This window comes from Polypterus senegalus, chromosome 14 (assembly GCF_016835505.1).
Source record: "Polypterus senegalus isolate Bchr_013 chromosome 14, ASM1683550v1, whole genome shotgun sequence".
NCBI classification, from domain to species: domain Eukaryota; kingdom Metazoa; phylum Chordata; class Cladistia; order Polypteriformes; family Polypteridae; genus Polypterus; species Polypterus senegalus.
Genome location: NC_053167.1, coordinates 120546311 through 120558607, shown reverse-complemented (window position 1 = coordinate 120558607; position 12297 = coordinate 120546311). Strand labels below are relative to the sequence as shown.

The following is a 12297-nucleotide window of genomic DNA, read 5'->3' as shown; positions in this document are numbered from 1 at the left end:
AAAAAAATATTAGGAATTACTGGTTACTCGTGTAATCTGAAGGAAAGTTACTAAAATGAAGAATAAAAACACTTTAAGAACATCAGAGATGAAATGATAAAAGTTGATTAAGCATTATATAAAAACAAAGATCAAGGGGTTTGGGTCTCCTGTGTAGGACTGTTGACTTAACAATCAAGAACTGGAAGGTACATCACACCACCCAGACACCAACATGAAAATGACATTTGGTACAACATACCATCTAAACGAGAATGGGACTTAAGATGCACGTCACTGAGAGGACATAAATTACTCTGAAAGATAACTGAGCTTTAATGACAAAGAGTGGGGCAAACAGATGTTAGTTGATGAGATCAGGAGTTCTGTGAACACTCGCATGTATGGAAAACCATGACTCAAAAAGTAATCATTTTAAGGCCCATATGGAGCCTGACAGAAAACACAAGCATCTACCAGGTAGGTTTTGGGAAAGAGTTTTGTAGCCAGGAAGAAAAGGAAGAGACATGACATCTGAAAATATTACAAGTGATGTGGTTGTTTAATTCTGAATGCACAAGACCAACATGACAATGGCTCATGAGTAAAAGGAGCCTAATAAACACCCTGACCTGAATCCTGTTGAGAACGTGTATAGATGGGATCAAGAAAAGCAAATTGAGTGTTAGGTTATATATTGCGATGTGTGGAGAACAGGAGAACAAGGGAGGTTGTCCTTAAGTTTTATGACATAATAGTGAGCACTTATCTGGAGTACTGTGTGCAGTTTTGATCTACAAAAAAGACATAGCAGCACTAGAGAAAGTTCAGAGAAGAGTGACTAGGATGATTCCAGGACCAAGAGGTATGAGCTATGAGGAGACATTGAAAGAGCTGAACCTTTTCAATTGTCACGCATGAACGTCTGTGGCCTGTCTGAAGCAGGTAATAACACCCTGGGCTGAGAGGGGGCACTCACATTAACCTTCTCCTCTTCTGTTCCCTCCACAGCAGCAAGAAGACCCCCAGTGAGGGTAATTGACTCTTTCCGGTATCATGCCTTTAAAGCCCGCCACTGCCAGAAAGAGACGATCAATTCTTATTCAACTGAACCAAAAATCAGAGCTCCAAAAACCTAGTGAAGGCTACCTGAAAATATTGGTTTACTTGCCTTGTTTTTGTTGCTGTTTTATTATTGAGGAGTGCCTAGTGGCCCTTTTTAGTTTCATTTATTTGACTTATTAAATGGGGATGCCCGGGCTGGCATCCCAACATTTTCCTGTGGTAATCTGCAGTGCCTTTTTCGACCACAAAGTTCAGATGAATAGACAGACTGATAATATATTATTATGTACGTATGTATATCGCTTATGGCAAATATATTCAGAGAATTTTTGAAGTAGAAGCCTGCAATGGATTGTCTCCTGGTCCTGGATTCCTCCCTTGAGCCCTGTCGCTTGCTGAGATTGGCCCCAGCTTCCCTGACACCCTGCCCTGGATAAGCTGGTTAAGAAGTTGGGTTAATAGGCAGATTAGTAGAAAGTGTGCATTGGAAGCAGCCTCAGGGCTCTGGTGATTGTAATAATCAGCCAAACCGTTGGGGCACTGTTTTCTTCCTCCTCCGCACAACGGGAGACCGACAGCCATTCCACTACTGACATCACTTCCATTGTCCACGCCACTGAACCTGCCCCTTCCTATTGGGATCATTTAAAACCTTTGACACCTCCATTTTGAACTAGTTCTGTCCTGAACTTGAATCTGAAAAGATGTCCTTTCAGTATTACCAAAAATTATTGACTATTTTTTTTCTATGTAATTATGTGGGGTTACTGGGCGGTGTCCCCAAGTCTTTATCGCTGTTTGTGTTTTCATTACAATGGATGGATGGATGGATGGAAAACAAAACTTTCAAAGTAAGGTAGTTCTATTCACTAATCATGGCACCCGAAAGATGTGATGTGTTAGCTAATGATTAACACATGCAAGTAAGAATTTCGCTGTACTCAGTACCTGTGGCGATAATGACCCTAGAAATCCACTATATGTATATTTACAGTATTTATGGAGTAAGTAAAGAACTGTGTCAGCTTGTATTCTCATATAAAAATGTTGAAAGTAATACAGTTGAAACACTGAGTCTCTTATCTCCATTCCTTCCTAATGTGGGAATAACATTAACATTTTTCCTTTTATATATATATCCTTTTTGTCTTACAACTCTATTCTGGTCTTTCTGTTTCTTTCCTTTATCCAACTCAGAGTCATTTTAGATTTCTCTTAATTCTGTATCCTAGTCTCTAAATTGGAATATGTTAATCCTTAATGTTTTTTTTTCCCCCTGATTATCTTAAGTGCTTAGCATCTGATAAACCTTATATACTTACATTCATGAGCAACAGATTAGCACCTAAGTTGTTGCAATATGGTTGCCCTGGCACTGCAGCTTCAAATTTAATTCACCATGTATAAGAAGAACAAGTATGCTGAAATTCTAATTTATCTTTGCTCTCTTTGTTAAAAAAATGCAGCTTATACGTCACTTTAGATAAACTGCTATGTAAATGAAATACAATTCTACTTCAGTTTCTTTCTTTTTTTTCTAACAAAAGTGTTACCGTATATTCCACTCTTGCTAACACTATTAAGTGTCTTGTGATTGTGATCATAGTTGAAAGGGGCTATATAAAATAAATATCATTCCACTGATAATAAATAAGCCTGCCAAATTAAAAACGCAGAGCAAATTACGACACATTTGCTGTTTGAGACATTAACGATTCTATATAATAATCTTCTTCTTTTTTCGGCTGCTCCCATTAGGGGTTGCCACAGCGGATCATCTTCTTCCATATCGTCCTGTCTTCTCCATCTTGTTCTGTCACACCCATCACCTGCATGTCCTCTCTCACCACATCCATAAATCTTCTCTTAGGCCTTTCTCTTTTCCTCTTCCCTGGCAGCTCTATCCCTAGCATCCTTCTCCCAAAATGCTTAGCATCTCTCCTCTGCACATGTCCAAACCAACACAATCTCGCCTCTCTGACTTTGTTTCCCAACCGTCAAACCTGAGCTGATCCTGTAATGTCCTCATTTCTAATCCTATCCATCCTTGTCACACCCAATGCAAATCTTAGCATCTTTAACTCTGGACGATACAATATAATAATGATAACAAAAATAATAATAATTCTTTACATTTACAGTATATAACACTTTTCCCACTACTCAAAGTGCTTTTTTACATAGTGAGTGGGGAGCCAGTTCAGCCACCAGCATTGTGCGACGGCAGCCATTTTTGTGTCAGTGTGCTCACCACACATTAGCTATTAGGTCGTGAAGGGACGAGAGAGAAATAGCCAATTAGAAACAGAGGATGATTAGCCAGGACATCTACAGGACACCTTACTCTTTATGAAGGGATCTTTTATGACCACATCTCATCTGAAGGGCGGCATCATATTTTATAGCACGGTGTTCCCATCACTGCACTGGGGCATTGGGATCCACATTCAGACCACAAGGTAAGCACCCTCTGCTGGTCTCACCAACACCTCACCCAGTAGCAACCCAAGCTTTTCCTGATTGGTATCCCAATTCTAGTACTGGCCACGCCCAAACATGCTTAACTTCAGGTGCAGTGCATGTGGTATGGCTGTTAGTTGTGCAAAATATGTAAAAAGCTTCCCCGAGTAATTTAACATTCTGTTGGCTTAAGGATGAGTCACATACTCCATGAAAAGCACAGTACATATATATTTATTAACACAATGGACTGTAGACCAACAAATGATTTTGGCGTATGGCTTGTTCTGAAGTGCATGAGGTATGTCTACTGGATAAAAAACAGATTCATATTAACAAATATACAGACTACTATGAAGAACAAACTGTTGATTTGTTTCAGCCTCCAGTAAGTACAACCTTTAAATTAATGTTAGATTAACTGGCAACTCTATACTGAGCAGGTGAATGTGCCTTGCAATGTACTGGCACCCCATTCTGGGGTTTGTTCCTAATGCTGCCATGATAGTGATGGGCACACACAGCCAACTCACTTGCTGTTTCATGAAACTCAATAATAAGAATAATAACATCTCTATTACCGATTCCAAAAATCATTCATTTTATTTACTTAACTGAATTTAGCAAACTTCAACAGAATTCTGTAAAGTAGAAATAAATTCCTCAATAGAGCATTATGTAAAAACAGTAATATATACAATTAACATAAATCTACTCTAAGGAAAGATGTTCACCATTTTAACCATAAATTGATCATTAAATAACTAATTACTATTTGATTTTTATTCTGTGTTTTGTTTTGAGACAGGTAATAAGAAAAAAAAAAAATCACATTTTTAATACCTTCAAGTGTTCAATTAGCTGAAGAAAAACAGCCGGTCAATGTTACCCAAATGAGTATTTGTCGTTTTTATTACAAAGGCAATTTCCTTCATTTAATTCCTTTAAAATAACTTTACAAATTTGTACCTTCATATTTCAGATTGCACACAGGTATCTGCAAAACGAAAGCCCATTACAGAATGTCAGGATGACAACAAGCAGATTAATAAGAGTGGAAAAAAAAAAAGGAATCTGCTTTTCATCGAGGACACATTTTATGTGTCTAGACTTCATAACATTTGTTTTTCTACTCTTTCTACTTTCCAATAAATAAATAGGCATTCCCAACAGATATGATTTCCATTAACAAAAAATAAATAAATAAATAAAAAGCCAGGACAATTTTATATCATGTAAGATTAGAGGATGTGTCTCCCAGAGCAACTGAAGGCTAAATTGACTGCTTTGTGAAAGATCTGAAGGAAAAGACGGCAGCATTTTAACACACAACTTTAGCGGTGTCAGCTAGTAGCTTATGAGCTTCAAATGGACGTTAATATAAATTAACTTGATGGCATGACACTTTTGAAAAATACCGTCCAAGAAATGACTGGAAACCCCTTTAGCGTGGCTCGTGTGGGTAAGATTTGAGGGTCAGTTGCTAAAATACAACAGGCATATTAAAAGCAGAGGCGTGTTAATGTTAAATTTTGATATTTTATTACATTTTGTGTTCCTATCACACCTGATTCTAGAAGCTGTGTAGAATTTCAGTCATATCAGTTATAGTCAGTGCTACATTAAACAGCAAATACACAAAGTAACATAAGATGCTTGAAAGATGCGTTAAGATCAATCCTCTCATTTGTGTATTTGAACTGCCCTGATGCTTTTACCGTTGCACTGCACCCGATGTCTGCCACAATGCTGTATGATCATCCAGACTGCCAAGTCTTCAAATACACAGTAAGTCTACTAAAGAAGTGTTGATATTACAAGCAATAAAAATAAAACATGTGTGCTGTTTTTCAGAATGGATCAATGACACACTCGGCAGCAGGTTTTTACCTATTCTTTTGTTGTGTGTCCTCTGCTAAGAAATCATAATTTAATTCTAAGCTTGAGATAACAACAACATGCCAAACACCTCTCTGGGCACTAAAATTTGGTGGGACAGGTTATTGCGTTGCATAATCCCCCCTGACAGCAAAAGGAGCAGCTCTAACATTCATTTTTGCAAAGGTTCCATCAGCACAAATTTTCAATTTTATATTCCCTTGGATTCATAATTATCTGTTACTGATGGTCGTAACTTACTTTATAATCATTTCATATGTCCATGATTACTTTTTAGAAAATATAACCTCTTTAGCAAGAAAACATAAGACTGAGAAAATCAGAAGTCATGATATTATGCCTCATATCCCAACACTGAAGCACTTGTACTCTTTTTACTTTACATTTGCACATTTAACAAGTTTCACTAGCAATAAGGGAATATGAGTACCTAAGTAAATAATAGTGTTTCAAATAATTTGGAATTATTCTGGGGAATGTTTAATGGATTTCCATTTAGGAAATGAACACGTACTCGCCTTTTTATACAAGACAATAACTGCAGCTACATTGGTGCAGCTTTCGAATGTCAGACGGAGAGACTCCAGTTTTATGTTCTCTAATGGTGCTTAAGTTCAGATACATTCAGGAGCCACACTAAAGATGCATGTTAAGATAAGCACCCATCAGGATTTCATGAAATCAATAGTATACTATACATAGGCAATTAGCCGCCTATAAAATAGTCCATGCTTAATTTCCCCAAAGCAAAAGTAGCAGCAGAAACAAACAAAAACATTTTAGTGGTGTTTGCCACTATCAGTATTCTTAATCTAAAAATCCATGTGTCGTAAACAGGAAAAAGACAAATGAGCCTGCAATAATCAGCAAGAAAATTGGCAAAATGGCCATCATTTATAAAGTATATGTAAAGACCTATTATAAACAACCAGACAAATAAATAAGACAAATGGCACAGGGCACTTCTTTTACACTACACTCTTAAAAAGAAAGGTGCCAGAGTCCTTCTTCAGAACAGACATAGGAAAACCATTTTTGTTTCCCAAAAGATCCATCCACATGAAGGTTCCAGAATGAGCCTTTTACTTATATCCATAACTAACCACAAATACTGTACATGACTGCAGATTTGTGAAATCCCAATGGCTTCCTGATTTTAAAAGGATGCTGGCTGTGTACAATAGCACAGGGTAAGTTCAGGCATTCTTGACCTGTTAGTATTCTGCTAGGTCACCTATACTACACATTAAAAGTGCTGTTTTGTCCACATATTAAGAACCTTTTCAAAGCCTAAAGAACTAATTTCAAATGCACAAAACTCTTCCCAGAGTTAATCAACACTTTGTTAAGAAATGGTTCTACACAGAATCACACACAGCTCAATAAAGTGTCATTGTAGAACCACATCTATCTATCTATCTATCTATCTATCTATCTATCTATCTATCTATCTATCTATCTATCTGTCTATCTATCGCTTTGTCCTGTTTTAAAAATATTAGTTTCCTTTGAAAAAATTAGCTTGCAAGTATTTATAAATATTCATAAATATTATATAGTGCTTTTCATATCTGTTTCTTTATCTATGAATTATATAGTGATTTTCATATCTATCTATCTGTCTATCTATCTATCTATCTATCTATCTATCTGTTATATAATGACTTTCATTCACTGATTCACCCTTAAAAAAATTAGCAAGTATTTATATGTGGCTATTGCCTTTGTATTCTATGGTATTCATTTGAGAGACATAGATCTATGTATTGTATAGTGTGTTTCATATCTAACTATAAATGTATTATATAGTGTCTTTCATGTCTATATATGTATCTTTGTATCTATTAAGTGCCTGTATATCTATATATTATTTACTGCCTTTCCTATCTATCTATCTATCTATCTATCTATCTATCTATCCACACACATATACTTTACTTAATGGCTAGAAGACACTAAAACAAATCAGCATGGTACCTCAAAACTTCTTTGTTGGTTTACTTAAGTATATTACCATTTGACATTAAGTATTTAAAGAGTTGCTAAAATATTGTGTTTGAATGGATTAAACAGTTCTTACTTACTATGTCCTAAAATTCCAGACAGTAAGTTTATTTTAATTTTTTTTTTGTTATACCATTTTTTTTTTTTGGTGTGTTGTTCACATATATACTATTATTACTGCTTATTATTTGGCTAACGCCTTTATCCATGATGACTTACAACACTAGAGATACTGTTGGTTACATTTCTTTTGTTTTCTTTTTATTCCAGCTGTAGCACATGCAGGTTAAGTGACTTGCTCATGGTCACATAATGTCAGTGGTAGGATTTGAACCCATGACCCTGGGATTTAACATTCAACTTTTTTTATTGTTATTATTATTATTAGTAGTAGTAGTAGTATTATTGTTGTTGTTGTTGTTTTTGTTGCTGCTATTGTTCTCGTTATTGTGTGTTAGTCTCATTTCTGTCACACATGCGTAGCACTTATTAAAAGAATAAAGTAGGATGCAATGTATCAAAACTCTCTCTGATTCTCTTTCTTCTCATCTTGTTTTAGTGTTGACTGTGGAAGTGACGTCAGGAAAAAGTCCGACTGGAGTTACTAGCGTAGATAATGTAAAACTGGAAAATCTTGTGGTAAAAGCCCGCACGCAGCCCTAGGTCTTTAACTTTACATATTCATCCATCTATCCATCCATCCGTCCATCCATCTATCCATTTCCTTAACTCGCTCATCCTGGTAAGAGTCGCGGAGACAGTAATTACTGGACTCAAGGCAGGAACAACACCTGGACAGGGCACCAGTCAGTTTTAATAGATGTACAATCTGAATCAAAAGAAACAACTGATTTATTTTTGAAATCTTACAGTAATAAGGAGCAGGTGTTGATGATACTTATGATTATTAAATAATAATAATGTGGTTAAGCACACACATGCTTTCCAATCAAATGGCATCCCATTCAGCGCTGGTGTCTGCCATTCTCCAGCCCGTTTACTGCAACTTAGTGTCACCGAGTGCCGATGCCTTTCCCGCAGCCACTGGCGCACGCCTGAATCTTTCCCATGAGTGGACAAGGCTGTAGTCCTATGAGCCAATTAAAACCTGTCTATTAACGTTCCATATATGTCTTTGGTATGCTGGAGCAATCTGAAGTGGTAGGAAAAACTGCTATGAACACACGGAATAATACGGGCAAACTCGACACAGACTGCGATCGGGAGTGGTGTTAGAACCGGTATGGCAGTAGCGCTTGTCGCTGCGTAACCGGGCCGCCTTCGAGATGCGGATATTCTTCTTCGTTTATTATTATTATTATTGCAGTTGATATTATTATTATTCATTCACAAATGGGATAAATAGGTTCTGAACATCACAAAAATAAATTAATAAAACGAAAAACAATGAATAAGTTGCGAAGAAATGCAAGGGAGTCGCTGTAAGAATTAACCTCCTCTTTACCGATACGAAAGCTCATGCATACTTCATTCCTCTAGCAGCAAAGCACTTTACGCGTTCGCTGAAGTCTAACTAGTGTTGGGAGACGAATGCAGCGCACTGTCGCGTGCACAAATTACACAGCCCGGTGTTGTCTGGATGGGCTCCAGCCCCCGCGACCCTGACAATACGATTCCATATTATACCATATACGTAAATAAATAAACTAAAAAGAAATGGCGAACAAAGTTGACATACAAACTTACCAGAGTGAAGCCCGATCCCGACCCACACGGACAGAAGAGTCGGGCGGCGCAGACTTCGAAGAGACGGTTCTCCGTTATCTCCAACCACTTGCTTCCTTCATGGCATTGCCCGGTAGTGTACAGTCCTAAGCAGAGTTGCTTCTTTGTGCGCATAAGGAGTTAATAACAGTTCTTCGAATGCACCTCCAAGAAGCAATACTGTGGTGTTAGTTATTTAAAATACATTCATGTCAGTGCGGAGAACAGTGTTAGCTGCCTCACCACTCAATTCAAACCTGAAGGGGGGTTTCGGAAACAGCGGGATCGGTAGTAGACAAGGAATGCATTTCTGATTGTCCTGTGTGGATCTAAAAAATCAGCAACTGCTTTGAAATAAACAGCGATCTGACCAAACGAGAGGTCCCGGACAAGGCAAGCGGAGGTTGACAAGGCGGACTGCGATCCTTACACGAGCAAAGATAGAGAGGCGTGGGGACGTGGAGGTGGGGAAGGGGGAGGTTAGGGGCACCAGTGGCAGTGCTTCTAATAAATACCTCTCATTCAGTTGTACATGCGAAATGGAAGAAAAATAAAATCTGCAACATTCCTCAGCTTGTATGGATAAAAAAGAACTCCTCAGTAAGAGTCCGGGTAGCCTGGAGAGAAAAAAAATCCCTTATAAAGTCGGCACTCTGCACTTGGGTCCACCGGAGAATTGTTTTGTGACTTCACATCATCAGCAGCCAGTCGCAGACCGAAAAAAATGTTATTGTCCCGCAATAAAAATAAAAAAACAAAATACCGAAACGCCGTTATCAGTTTGCACATTCAGACCCACCTCCTTGAGTGTTTGGGCAACGCGGCGCAACTGTGCAAGGCGCAGCCAACTGCACGGGGATCGCCGCTGCCTCGTTAATACGCTCCCCTGTGAAGCGGCGGCGGCTACCTTTTACAAGTGACGACGCCGCCGCCGCCGATGATGATGGGGAGGATGATCAGAGACACTTACGCATTAGAGCAGCTAAAACTCGTTGGCTTGCAACATGCCGAGGAGATGATTGGCTTTTTGGTTGAATTTGTCAGGCTTTCTTTTCGCACGCAGGATTTTTGAATCGACTCTTGCTGCATACGTATATCTGTAGGGTAGAGCTGCGCGGAGTTCGCCGGCTTGTTTTATCACACCTATGCAGCATCCTGCCATTGTCAGTTCAGAAAAAAAACCAAAACGAAGCACCCTACAATTTTATAAGTATGTTTTCTTAAAATTAAAAAACGACACGCACGCATAGTTAACCCATACCCTGTACACTATATTAGACACTTGTGTTTAGCACCTCATGATATATGAATGAACAAATGTATTATGCTGATTAAACGTGACACAAACTTAGAGAAAAAATATGTGGCCAAAAATTAAACTTTGCTAGGTCAGTCAATCATTAAAAAGAAGAATTATGTAATTGTGTCTTATACGTTTGGACAAACTTGTACAACTCTAATTCAATGAGAAGTTTGCCTCCTTTCCATGATGTAATTTATAAGGCAAGCCTGCTGCTCCATCACAGGTTGAACCCTGGACAGACGGGAAAAGAGGATGGGGGCAAATTTGGATGTCATAATGAAAATCCCTTCCATCTCCTCCAGGAGGCGCTCTCTTGGTGCACTTTTAGCCACAGGCTCATTCCACCAGGGTGTGCTAAGATGCGTCGCTGGGGTTCATTTCTGATCATTGCTATCAGTCAAGTCAATGTTTCCACCTGATGATGTGCTTATTAAGTTTATTTTTATTTATTTATCAATTGATTGATTGGCTGTATTATCTGTTCTGTGCATTTGTATCCTTTATTTTTATGTTTCTGTTGTTCTATGCATCTGAATTTCCCTGTGGGATTAATAAACTTTATCGAATGTAATCCAATCTAATCTAATCTAATCTTCTCTCTCTATATAAACACACACACCCAAGTGGAACATTTTTTTGTATCTTGTTATGTATGCTAAAATAGTAACACCCGATATCCCAGAATGACAAAGTGAAAGCAGAATTTTAGAAATTTTTGCATATTTAAAAATCAGGAGTGGTCTCCCCTAGACTTTCTCCTATACTCAAATATGGGGATGGATATTTGAGGAGTAAACTGCAAGACAATGATTATATTTTTATAGTATGTACATTAAAGAACCATCAACAATACATCAAATCAAATGAATAACATATTGAACAATTATTATAAAAGCAGAGTTGAATAAATCAGACTCTGCAGCTGCATGAATAAAAAAGTACCACTTCCAGTTAGCGAAAATAGGTCAAAAGTTAATAGAAATCTATGTTTTGTACCTAATACTTGTATGCAAAATTTGGTTGACCTAAGTGAAAGTGTACTCAAGTTATCGTGTTTACACACACACAGACATAGACATGATTCCAAAAATGGTATTTTCAGACTCAGGGAGGTCTAAAACGTAAAGATTCATTAAAATCTCGAAATCTAATTTTTGGACAATTACGATACTTTTCCCTTGAGAAAGTAAATCGGTCTGTCACACACGTGTGAATAAGGAGACAGCTGAAGGCTTGAGATGAATGGTAATACATCTGTCCATGGGGTGGCAGGGTGCACTAATGCTCTTTCTAAGTTCCCTGCAGACATTTCCCAGGATATCCCACCAGGAGTCACCGCCTCCCGGCCCCGAGGACGACATCACTTCCCCCAAACTTCCTATAAAACCTCACATCCTTTCCCTGGAATTCAGTTCTGTTTTGGACTCTGTCTTGTAAACTTGACTCAATCTAAAAACATTTACTTTTTGCAGCCAGGATATAGAATTATACGGGTGGCTGCCCCTAGACATAGGGAGGTCTAAATGTCGAGATTCATCAAAATTTCGAAATCAAGTTTTTGGATGAAACGATGAGATTCATCAAAATCTTGAGGTTGAATTTTTGAACAATTACAATACTTTACCTATACTTTGTATACGAGAAAGTAAAAAAAAATACAAATCTGAAATCTCACATTGACTCAAGTATTTAGACCCTTTGCTGTGATACTTGAAATTTGGCTCAGATGCATCTCATTCTATTGACAATCTCTGAGATGTTTCTACACCTTGTTTGGAGTCCACCTGTGGTCAATACAAATTATTAGACATGATTAGGAAAGGCACAAACCTGTCTTTAGAAAGGTCTACCAGCTGACAATA

At 37.9% G+C, this 12297-nt stretch overlaps 1 protein-coding gene across 1 annotated transcript in view; it reads right to left on the bottom strand.

Moving 5' to 3' along the window:
• The window catches only part of LOC120514865 (BMP/retinoic acid-inducible neural-specific protein 3-like), a 472658-nt gene extending 462352 nt beyond the window's left edge, over window positions 1–10306 (bottom strand). Inside the window, exon 1 of the mRNA XM_039735477.1 lies at window positions 9115–10306. The gene's annotated coding sequence lies outside the window, so the exon portion shown is untranslated. The remainder of the gene's footprint in view (window positions 1–9114) is intronic.
• Window positions 10307–12297: the final 1991 nt, after the last annotated feature.